A 12,227-nucleotide genomic window follows, 5' to 3' on the forward strand; every position below is an offset into this window, starting at 1 on the left:
CACTCCGGCCAAGATCCCTAGTGGCTGCACGAAAAACTGATATGTCACTTGTGCGGCCACTATTCATTGAATAGCGAACGCACAAGCCTGACATTGGGATAAATTGGGATGCGGGTTCATGTGGATGCGCCCACATCCCAATTCAGCACAAATGAAGATCGCTCGGCGAGTATTGTAGTACTGGCCGGGATGATCTTCACTTATACCGGCCAGGTCACAGAACGGCTGGTGTTTCATGTAGTTTGATTCCGGCCTTAATGTGGTTGCCTCCATGGCAGCAATTTCTTCCCTGTGCATAATGCTGCTGGTTTGAAGATAGAGGGGCTAGAGCAGAAAGGCTTGTAGGAGACTGAAGAAAAAAGTTGCTGTATTTGTGCCATCATTTTGGGAGAGGAGTTGCACAAAAATAAAAGTTTTCCACCAGTGTGTTATTGTGCTGGGCTGTAGTGTGGTGTTTGTGGGGGAAGTCAACTCCTTAGAAAAGCAAAGTCTAACGATCTGATTCTGAGCCATCGTGCTGTGATATGACTTGCCTCAACACTCCTTCATCCTTCCTCTTGTGATTGAATATTCTGTGCTGCCCAGCCTCCTGCACAGTTGCGCCACCCTCCCAGTCTGCGCATGCACCGCTGATGTCACTGTTCGTGCACCTTCCACACTCGCCGCCATCGTTGACATTAGCAGCACTTGCGCAGACCGGGAAAATGGCATGAGCGTGCGGCACAGAATATTTATACAGAGGAGGAAGGAGAAAGAAGTGGTGAGCCATGCCAGAGCTCGGATATTGTGCAGCATTGCCTCTATGGACAAAATAGCCAAAGGTAACCTGCTCACTAGTGTACTACCACCTACTAATTGGGTCCAGGCACTGACAGATTCCCATTAAGTGAGAGGCTCTCAGTATTGCAGAGGAAGACAGAGTCCAGTGGTAAAGAGCAGTCCCTGCTTCTGTATGCACATTCCAGGGCACGCTACATCAATAGCTTCCATCTGCCGCCAGACTCCCTGCTCCTGTACTGCACTACTTGATCCAGACGTGTGTGTATAGAAAGCCCACAGCAGGCAATAGCCTTCTCCATTGGGATAGCCATCACCCACCAGCCCTAAAAAGAGGGATACCGAAAGGGCAGTATCTACGGGCGAGGAGAAACTGTTCGACAAATGAGTCCTTCAAAAAGGAAGCCTTGGTCCTAAGGGAACGTTTCTCAACGAGAGGATATCCTAAACCAATTCTGAAAAAAGCATACCAAGAAGCGTCCCTAAGAAATAGACGGGACCTCCTCGTCCCACAAAAGAGAACCCTAGAGGAAGGAAAATCCCGAATCATTGGTACTTTTGACTCCTGTCATAAAGAGATAAGGGACATCATTGGCAGGTTTTGGCCTATACTCACTTCTGACCCAATCATATCTAAAATGGTTGAAAGTGATCCGAGCATTACCTATAGGAGAAGCAAAAATTTGGGTGACCGTCTGGTGCACTCACACTTTATACCACCCCCACAACCAACGGGATGGTTGAATAGGAATGTACCGACTGGCACATTCAAATGTGGCAGATGTAAGGCCTGTAACTATATAAAAGTCTCAAAGTCCTTCTCTACTAAAAATGGCACCAAAATCTTTCTCAATAGGGACTTTGCTAACTGCAGTAGTACCCATGTGATCTATCTAGCCACTTGTCCATGTGGACTCTCTTATGTAGGCAAGACAAAAAGAGAGTTCCGCCGTCACGTCCTAGAACACATCGGGGACATCACTCACTCTAGGGACAAGCCTATAGCTCTTCATATGCGTTGCCAACATCCCCATACCCCTTTTTGTATTGTTTTCCAGATCATAGAAGTGGTACAAGTTTCCCCACGAGGTGGAAATGTAGATAGGGTATTATTACAAAAGGAGGCCAGATGGATATACCGCCTCAAAACGGTGTCCCCCTCTGGCCTTAATGAGGCACTATCATTTGCCTCTTTCATATGAAATACACATTGTTGACTATAGGGTACCATCATGTACCTAACGGGTAGATATCTCTCCTCCTACCTGCCATCACCTATAGGTGTCTACAGGACACCTTACACTATCAGCTATAAGCTTAGCTTGCTACAACTTACTCTTCTAGTGGCAAATATACATCTATGAATGTACCATGTCTAGGTTGGTACACTATGACAAATATACATCCAAGTACGCACCGTATCTAGGTTGGCACACTTTGGCACTGAAATACCCATTACGCTGTAGTGGCTACTTATGCTCTCAATTATCTCTTGTCTCTCCAGCATGTTTCACCTCTTATATGTCTAACCCAGACAGGGGCCGTCTACCTCTTTCTAATGCCGTTGTAATTTAGATATATCCTGGGAGTATTGGTGATTCCTCTCTACGGTATTACCCCCAAATATCTCCAGGAAAGGACAAAGCCCTGACAGCTTGCTTTTTATTGATATGTCCCGATGTAACTGTATATACTCGCAGATAGATACCACCCGCGCTGTTTATCACAAACTGTGCAGAGCCAAGGACCGTAACTATCATAACTCACTATATTGGATGGTTTGAGATACACATTGTCTCACACATTAAGGGTCCCTGGAACTTACAGGGATAGTACAAACATCTACTTTACCGGTTTTGTTATGGCCCTTTGATGAATGACACTACACCGTGAGGCGTAACTACACGATGTAGAGCTTGCGTTCCATCCCTAGGCAACAGCTCATTGATCTACACTATCTGCGTTCCAACAGACGGAAGGGTACTACCATGTGACATCATATCCGGTAAGGGACCGAGTTGGAACGCACGCCTGCGTTCCATGAGACGGAAGCAGGTGGTTGCACACCGGTGGCGGATCCCAGTATGGACGGGCATTTACTGACTACTTAAGGTAGGACTACTAGCTTAAACGGCGCAGCCTCGCAGCACACCACACATCAGAAACGCTGGGTAGGGGTGTCGATTTGTCATCCGACCGTGGCCACTCATCACTCTATGCATGCAGGGCAATTGTATCCGAGGACCCGCTCCCTGGCCACCTTCTCTAGATGAGTATATTGCTCCTGTATATCCATATCTGGTCTAGGATGCATTCAACTTAATACTACAGAGTTTTTTATCTGTGAAACGTTTGTGGTTTACATTTGAATTAGTTGAACAATATACTGCTGTGGTCTCTCCTTATATGAATCTGGTATTTTAGGTCTGTTTTGATCACCTTAACTACCTGGAAGAGATCACCATAAGTTGCTACATAACAGTAGCCATTGTGTGTTCATATCTTATAGTGGTGTAGCTTGCTATTTATCTTTTTTAAATTTTAAATGATCATTGCTTGTTGATTCCCTGATGAACCCGTAACAAACAGACGGGGGAAACGCGTAGGATTATTTATATATAATCATATCTGTTGATCATTTTTGTACATAATTTATATAGTGTACACGGTTTTTTTCACTCTACTAGTTTTTGGGTATACAACTTTGTAGGTACACATGGTGTTTATTTTTTTCTCCCGCGCACTTATTTGAGAGTAGGGACCGCCATCGTGGTTGGGGCCACCCTGCTAAGGAGGTGACCACCCCAAAAGGCAGGGTTAGATCATCTCTCTGTAGTACAGAGTGCACCACCCCCACCCACACTTGTTGTTACTATCTTATGTCTAGGTCCATTGTCATCTACTAGACTCTGTTTAGACGTGGGAGTTAGATATCACAAGGCTTTGTCACGTATTTTGTTGATTTTCTATATATTGATATAAGTAGTGTATATATTTTAGCGAGCTAATAAAAGTTATGTTTTAGCCTAATTTAGTCAACCATTCCTATTAGATTCTCAATGTTCTAGTGACTATAGGGCAGCCCTATCTGGTGATTAGCAGAGATCCTTACATAGTGTCTGCATGTTTGTTGAATACATTTTGTACTGCACTACAGCAGTGCAAGAATTGTGGTGCAGAACATGCTCATCTGAACGCTGACAGAGAAGGCAGTCATTTGATTGACAGACATATTGAACCGTGACACTCTGTACTGGACAGGATCTTTTTTGTAATTTTTATTATTTTTCAGAAAAAGAAAGACAAAAAATTGTACAAACTGGGTGAGGTATATGTAAAGGCAGCAGAACATTGTTATAACACATAACATACCATAGATGTCAAGAAGATAACTTAACCCCTCAACAGGAGCAGGCAGGAAATTCAGAATAATATACCGTAACAGAACAGCAGTTACCAGGTCCCGGTCAGGGTTGAGAGAGAACAACGTCTGTATGGATGGGGTCCGGAGACCCTACTAAGCCAGTAACAAAACAACACAGGACAAGACAGAGACGTGGGACAAGAAGGGAGCAAGAAATGATGGGGGGGGGGGGGGGGGGGGAGGGAGAGGGGGGGAAGACAAGGACAGGGGAAGACGACGACGGGAAGAGACGGACAAGGAGGGGATCCTAGGATGGACCAGAGGCAAGTGCTGCCGGGGAGGAATACAAGTCCCAAGGAGCCCAGATAGAGTCAAATGCCTCCAGCCGGTTGTTCAGGGATGCCGTAAGGCGCTCGAGGGAGCGTAACTCCCTGATTCTGGCCTTAAAATGCGGGATGGAAAGGGAGGACGATTGCCTCCAACATTTGGCAATTAGGGACTTGGCTGCAGTTAGGAGGACCAATAACAGTTTGGCTTGTTTTTTCCTGATAGTTTTAGGGAATAGGTTGAGGAGGCAGAGGCCTGGGTCCCTATGGATTGTGACACTGAGGATAGCTGAGGATATCTCGCACACCTCCCTCCAGAAGGGTCGAATAAGCTCACATTCCCAGAAGATATGGAACTGGGAGCCTAATTCCCTAGTACATCTCCACCATAGAGGGGATATTGAGGCATTGAACTTATGTAGCACCTCCGGAGTGCGGTACCAGAACATCAGGACTTTATAATGGGATTCCTTATAGGTAGTACATATGGAGGAGGTGGCAGCCCTGTCCCATATAGTGGCCCAGCACTCCGGAGGCAGAGTCCTCCCTAATAGCGTTTCCCATTTAATCATATAGGCGTGCTGCACCTGGGTTCCCTCAGCAGGGGAGCCAAGGATGAGATAAATGTCAGAGATAAGGCCCGAAGTGGAGGTCCCCATCCTGACTAGTTGCTCGAAAGCTGAAGGCTTAGAGACTGTGAAGGCTCCCAGGCGCGACATCATAAAATGTCGGAGTTGGAGGTACATAAAGTGCGCCGAGGGAGGGAGAGCATATTTGTCAGTCAATTTATCATATGGAAGGAGTGTACGAGATATGGGGTCAACAATGTCTGCAAACTGAAAGAGTGCCTTAGATCCCCAGAGCTTGACAGTACGGGACTGAAGACCAGGAGGGAAATTTGGGAAAAGCAGGAAAGAGTTCAGGGGGGAGGCAGAAGAGGTGAGCCCAAACCTGGCAGAGCACGAGGACCATATGTGGAAGGTAAAACGGATAGGTCCCAGGAGTGAGAGATGTGAGAAGCTAGGCGGTGAAGAGTGCCACAGGAAGGAGTTAGGATGGAAGGGAGCTAGCCATATTTTTTCAATCTCCGCCCACTTCTTGTACACCAGATATTTGGACCACGCCGTAATTTGGCGGAGGTGCGCCGCCCAGTAGTAGTGGAGAAAGTTAGGGACCCCCAGCCCTCCTCGAGATCTGCTACTCATCATAACCGAGTTGGGGATGCGGTGCCCCTTGGACGCCCAGATAAACTTGAATGCTGCTCTTTGAACACTTTGCAGCTCTGAAAGGGGGATACGAACTGGGAGCGTCTCAAAGTAGTATAGAAGTTTAGGCAAAATGGTCATTTTTACCGCCGCCACACGGCCTAGGAGCGAGATGTAGTGGGGGGACCATTTAGTCAGGAGGTTCCGTATATCTCGGAAGAGGGCTGGGTAGTTAGCTGAGTATAGGGACGGATAGGAGGGAGTAAGACGGATACCCAAATATTTAATGGAGGCAGAGGTCCATTTAAATTTAAAATTTGAGCTAAGCTGGGCAATCAAGGAGGCCGGGAGATTTAGGGGCATAGCTTCAGATTTAGAGGTATTGACTTTGTACCCTGATAGACGACCATACGTACCCAAGAGGGAATGTAGGTTCGGGAGGGAGATGAGCGGGTCTGACAGGGTGAGGAGGACATCATCTGCGAATAACATGATTTTAAACTCCTTACCTCTAACCGACACACCTCTGATGTCTGGGCAGTTTCGAATCGCCGCCGCCAGGGGCTCAATGCAGAGAACAAAAAGCAGGGGTGATAAAGGGCAGCCCTGGCGGGTGCCATTCGAAAGGGAAAAAGTCCCAGACAACATATGAGGAAATTTAAGGGCCGCTGTGGGATTGGAGTACAAGGCCCTGACCGCTGTTAGGAAAGGCCCAGAGAAGCCATAGCATTGCAATGCCTCAAACATAAAAGGCCACCCAAGGCGGTCAAAGGCCTTTTCAGCATCCAAACTCAGCACAAGGGCACTCTCTTCTTGTTGATTAACAACATCGATGAGGTCAATAGCCCTCCTCGTGTTGTCCCCACCCTGTCTCCCCGGCACAAACCCCACCTGGTCTGCATTGACAAGAGAAGGGAGCCAATACCCCAATCGAGTAGCCAGCAATTTGGTGAATATTTTGAGTCCGAGTTTAGAAGGGCAATCGGCCGGTAGTTGGAGCAATCCAGAGGGTCCTTGCCAGGTTTGGGAATAAGAGTGATGAAAGAGTGAGACATAGAAGTAGGGATAGGAGAACCCTGGAGAAAGGAGTTGTAGAGAGAAAGTAGTTTAGGGGACAGTTCAGAAGAAAAGGTTTTGTAGTAGAGGTAGGAAAAGCCATCCGGCCCGGGTGCCCGCCCCGATGGAAGGGCCTTAACAACCTCAGCAAGTTCCTCCACGGTAATCGGCGCATTCAGTTCCTCGAGCGCACTAGCGGTCAGGGAAGGCAGATTACATTCGCTAAGGAAATCAGAAAGGCATCGGGTTCGGGCCTCCGGGTCCGATGGTAAGGTTGAGGGGAGGGAATACAGTTTAGAATAGAATTGATGGAAAATGGAGGAGATGTCTTTAGGATGATAATGTAGAGTCCCCGTTTCATCCCTGAGGGCCTGCGGAGACCGTGCAGCAGCCCGGTCGTTGAGCATCCTTGCCAAGAGGGTATGAGCTTTATTGCCCTTTTCATAGAAGCGTTGCCTAGAGTAAAGGAGAAGCTTCTCCACTTTTAACAGCAAAAGGGCCTCCGCAGGACCCCCAAGGAGGGGCGACGGGCCAGACGCTGTTCCAGGGAAGCTATGGCGGATTTAGCATTCTGAATGGCTATCATGGAGTCTTTTTTCTGTCGGGAACCTAGCGCTATGCAATGACCCCGTACAACAGCTTTGTGGGCCTCCCATAGAACCCCTTCAGAGGTAACAGACCCCTCGTTTTCCGAGAAGTAATTAGAGATACTAGTCTTGATAGAGTCTCTGGTGATCTGATTTTTTAAAAGGGTGTCATTCATACGCCAGTGACAGTGTCGTGTAGGGGAGAGAATGGCCTTGAGGTGAACTATCACGGGGCCATGATCAGACCATGAAATGGGGTCAATGGTCGCAGTCTGGAGCAGTCGAACAGTAAGAATGTTGCCAAAGAGGTAGTCAATGCGAGAGTGGAGTTTGTGGGGATGGGAAAAGAAAGTATACCCCCGCTCCGTAGGGTGGTCAAGTCGCCAAAGGTCATAGAGCTTATGAGCACGTATGAGCTTGCGGAATTCTGTAGATAGTTTGGCCTGCTCCGTAGGGGCAGGCCGGCCATCCACTGAGTGCCTATCCATGATCTCAGAGAACGGTAAATTGAAGTCTCCCCCAAGGATCCGTGGAGCCGGAGGATATTTCGCTAATCGGTTGAGGACCCTACGGAGGAAGGGTATCTGGGAGCGGTTAGGGGCATAAACGTTACAGAAAATAAATTGGCGGCCCTGTAGGGTGCCGTCTACAATAACGTATCTCCCCCCTGGGTCCGAATATGAGGAGGAGATCTGTATGGGGCACCTGTGAGAGAATAAGATAGCCACTCCCGCCGTCTTATTGCCTCTAGAGGCCGAAGCAACAGTGGGATAAGAATGGCGTGCGAACCTAAAAGTTGCCTCCAGATCAAAGTGCGTCTCCTAAAGGAAGGCAACATCTGCATGCAGGTTGCGGAGTTCCCTCAGGAGAAGGCGTCTTTTGGTGTTAGAGTTTAGGCCCTTGACATTGAGAGATATACACTTAGCCATTGGGAAGGGGCAAGAGAATACTAACGAAGATGGGGATACTCACTCTGTCCCAGTGGGTGGAAGGGAGCAGTCTCCAGAGCAGCATCGGCCAACATGGAATCCTAGGGGGTAAGGGAGAAAAAAGGGGGGGGAGGGAACAAGAGGGAAAACACATAAACACATAGACACAACAAAAAACAGAAACGAGAAACCAAGAAAAGGAAGGGCGCGTGGCCCAAAAAACAAGCCTAAGCGGCCTGCAACTAGGCAGGAAAAAATGCCAAAACAGCACCATGGCTGTCAACTGGCAGCCCCACGGGGGAAGAGGGCGCCACCTGAGGGGAACAAAGAACGCGAGAATACTCCGAAGAGGGGGGCCAAACTTGGCCACACAACTACATATAACACATGAGTAACGGAAAAAAGGGACCCAGAATATCAGCAATAATGTAAATCACTATAACAGATCATGGAGGGGAGGGAGGGAGGGGGGGGGGTCTCCCTCAACCAGTAGGACCAGGCGGGGAGCGGGAGCTCTCAGATCTGGGACGTCGCCTCTTCTGGCTAGCCGAGTGCCAGATGGATGGTGGGGGAGGGGGTGGGGGAGCCACCGTCCAGTCAGAGATTTTGGGGACTGGAAGGTCCAAGGTGTCGCAAAACACAGGCAAATCAGCCAGACTTCGGAGAACAGCAGAGCGTCCATCCCGTCTTGCCGTAAGGCCAAACGGAAAGTTCCATCTGTAGGAAGCGTCATGGTCCTTGAGGGTAGTCAGCAGAGGCCGCAGAAGTCGTCGCTTTTGGAGGGTAATCCAGGAGAGATCCGGAAAGAGCTGTATTTGGGCACCATAGAAATCCAGCTCACGGAGGGAATGGGCCTTGGCCATGATGCTTTCCTTCAAGGTGTAATCATGCAAGCAGCAGATGACATCTCTGGGTGGACCGGAAGAGTTCCTGGGTCGTAGGGCCCGGTGAGCTCTATCGAACTTAATTTTGTGGGTAGATGGCTCGCCCAGAAGCATATTGAAGAGGCCTTCCAGGGTAGATTCGAGGTCATTGTCTTGTGTCGCCTCTGGGAGACCCCTGACCCTGATGTTATTTCGTCTGCCTCTGTTGTCGAGATCCTCAATGTGGCGCTGCATATCATCCAAAGCAGAGGCTTGTGAGGAGGCAGTGGAGTGTAGGCTAGAAATGTATGCCCGAGTAGAGTCGTGGTCATCCTCCAAGGTTTCAACCCTTAGTGCAATGTGTTGAATGTCCTTCCGGACAGCAGCGATCTCAACCCTGAACGCATCTTTCACTTCAGTGATTAGGGTGAGCAGGTCACTCTTCGTAGGCAATTGTGAAAGCATATCCCGAACATCCTGGGGGGACGCAGGCCCCAGTAGGGAAGCTTCAGAGTCCGAGTCAGAGTGCCGTCCCCCCGGATTACGCGGGACCCCAGATCGGGCAACAGATTGAGAGGTTCTGGGCAGGGTGGCCTCTTGGTTATTATTGCTAGCCTTAGTTTTGTCTTTTTTTGGCGGTTTTGAGGTCGCCATCATGTAAGCAGAAATGCGCTGCTGGCCCTTTAAGAGCCCGTGAGATTTGGCTGTAAGGTCACTGGGAGGAGATGGAGGATGATGGGGGTCTAAGGCACTGGGATGGAGAGTGCCAGGGATGGGATGAGGCAGGGATAACCTCTGGCTGCTGGCAGGCTCCAGGGAAGGGGTTAACTCACCCACGAGGCCGGAGGCGCGCTCCGGAAAACAAGATGGCGCTGCGGCCTCCTCAGGCTGCACAGAGGACTCTGCAGGGCAGCTCGGCTCCAGGGTCCGGGCAGACAGCGCCTGCGGCTGCAGCTCAGCGGAGAGGCCGGCGGATGGGAGCGGATCTCCAGGCCCCCGGTTCCCAGGTGATTCTCGGGCCTCCGGAGCGGCGGGAAAAGATGGCCGCGGTCGCGGCGTGCTAGCAGCGGCGCCCCGTGTAAGGTACGGGGACGCCGACGGAGCCCCGGAATCCGGTCCCGCTGGAGGCGGCCGATGTCTGGGGGTCCCCCTCTTGCCCCTCCACATATGCTGGGGGTGCTGGGTCGGGTATAGCGGGTCTGGGTCCCTGTATTGCAGCTGTGTGGCTGAGGAGCTCCCTCACTGCACGTCCATTCTCCTCAGCGGCTCGCCACGCCCCCCCCCGGACAGGATCTTTTTTTAATCAGCACAAGACTAAAAAGCTGCCTTCAGGAGACTGGACCTGGAAGTATAGCTTTGTTTTAGAGCATGATAAAAAAAAATATATATATGAATACAAATGGCAAAGTTGCTTTATTTCACATACACTGTTGATTTAGTTTTTGGAAGTTATAATGATTAATTTGTTTAACCCCTTGCCTCTAAAGCCTGTTTTGGACTTAATGACCAAGCTAATTTTTTAAAATCTGACCTGTCTCACTTTATGCGCTTATAGCTCAGTGATGCTTTAAAGTATGCTAGCGATTCTGAGATTGTTTTTTCGGCACATATGGCACTTTATGTTAGTGGCAAAATTTGGTCACTACTTTGTGTTTTTTTGTGAAAAACATCAAAATATCATGAAAAATTTGCATTTATGAACTTTGAAATTCTCTGCTTCTTAAAAAAGGAAGTCATAGCACATAAATTAGTTACTAAATCACATTATCAATATGTCTTCTTTATTCTGGCACAATTTGGTAAACATATTTTACTTTTTTAAGGTTTTACGGGACTTCGAAATTTATTAGCAATATATCAAATTTTCATGAAATTTCCAAAATGGATTTTTTTTAGGGACCAGTTCTTTTTTTAAATGGATTTAGGAGGCTTGTATACTGGAAACCCCCATAAGTGACCCCATTTTGGAAACTAGACACCTTAAAGAATTAATCTAGGGGTATAATGAGCATTTTAACCCTACAGGGGCTGGAGGAAAGTGTTCACCATTAGGCCATAAAAAAATTGAAAATTTTAATTTTCCAATAATATATACGTTTAGATTAAAGTTTCTAATTTTCAAAAGGAACATGAGAAAAAAAGCTCCCCAAAATTTGTAACGCAGGTTCTCCTAAATACAACGGTACCCCAGATGTGGGCGTAAACCACTGTATGGGCACACAGCGGGGCTCAGAAGGAAGGGAGCACCAATTAGCTTTTTTAATGCAGATTTTGCTGAAGAAGTTTCCGAGCGCCAGGTGTGTTTGCAGTGCCCCTGTAGTGTCAGCAGAGAGAAACCCCCCCATAAGTCACCCCATTTTCGAAAGTATACCCCTCAAAGAATACATCTTAGTGTGTGGTGACCATTTTGACCCCACAGGTATTAGAGGAAAGTATTCAGAATTAGACAGTTAAAATGAAAAACCTGAATTTTTCCAATAATATGTTAGTTTAGTTTGAAATTTCTCAATTTCACAAGGAACAGGAGAAAAAAAGTACCCCAAAATCTGTAACGCAGGTTCTCCTGAGTAGAACGGTACCCCCATATGTGGGCATAAACCACTGCATGGGCACACAGCCGGGCTCAGAAGGGAAGGAGCGCCAGGTGCGTTTGCAGAGCCCCTGTAGTGCCAGCGGAGTAAAATCTCCCCATAAGTCACTCCATTTTGGAAAGTACACCCCTCAAAGAATTCATTTTGGGGTGTGGTGAGCATTTTGACCTCACAGGTATTAGAGGAAAGTATTAAAAAGTAGAGAGTAAAAATGAAAAACTCGAATTTTTCCAATAATATGTTTGCTTAGTTAGAAATTTCTAAATTTCACGAGGAACAGGAGAGAACATTCACCCCACAATCTGTAATGCAGGTTCTCCTGAGTACAACGGTACCCCATATGTGGGCATAAACCACTGTATGGGCACACAGCCGGGCTCAGAAGGAAAGGAGCGCCAATTAGCATTTTCAGTGTAGATTTTTCTGAAGAAGTTTCTGAGCGCCAGGTGCGTTTGCAGAGCCCCTGTAGTGCCAGCGGAGTAAAATCTCACCATAAGTCACCCCATTTTGGAAAGTGCACCCCTCAGAG

This window comes from Dendropsophus ebraccatus, chromosome 1, assembly GCF_027789765.1.
Source record: "Dendropsophus ebraccatus isolate aDenEbr1 chromosome 1, aDenEbr1.pat, whole genome shotgun sequence".
Taxonomy (NCBI): domain Eukaryota; kingdom Metazoa; phylum Chordata; class Amphibia; order Anura; family Hylidae; genus Dendropsophus; species Dendropsophus ebraccatus.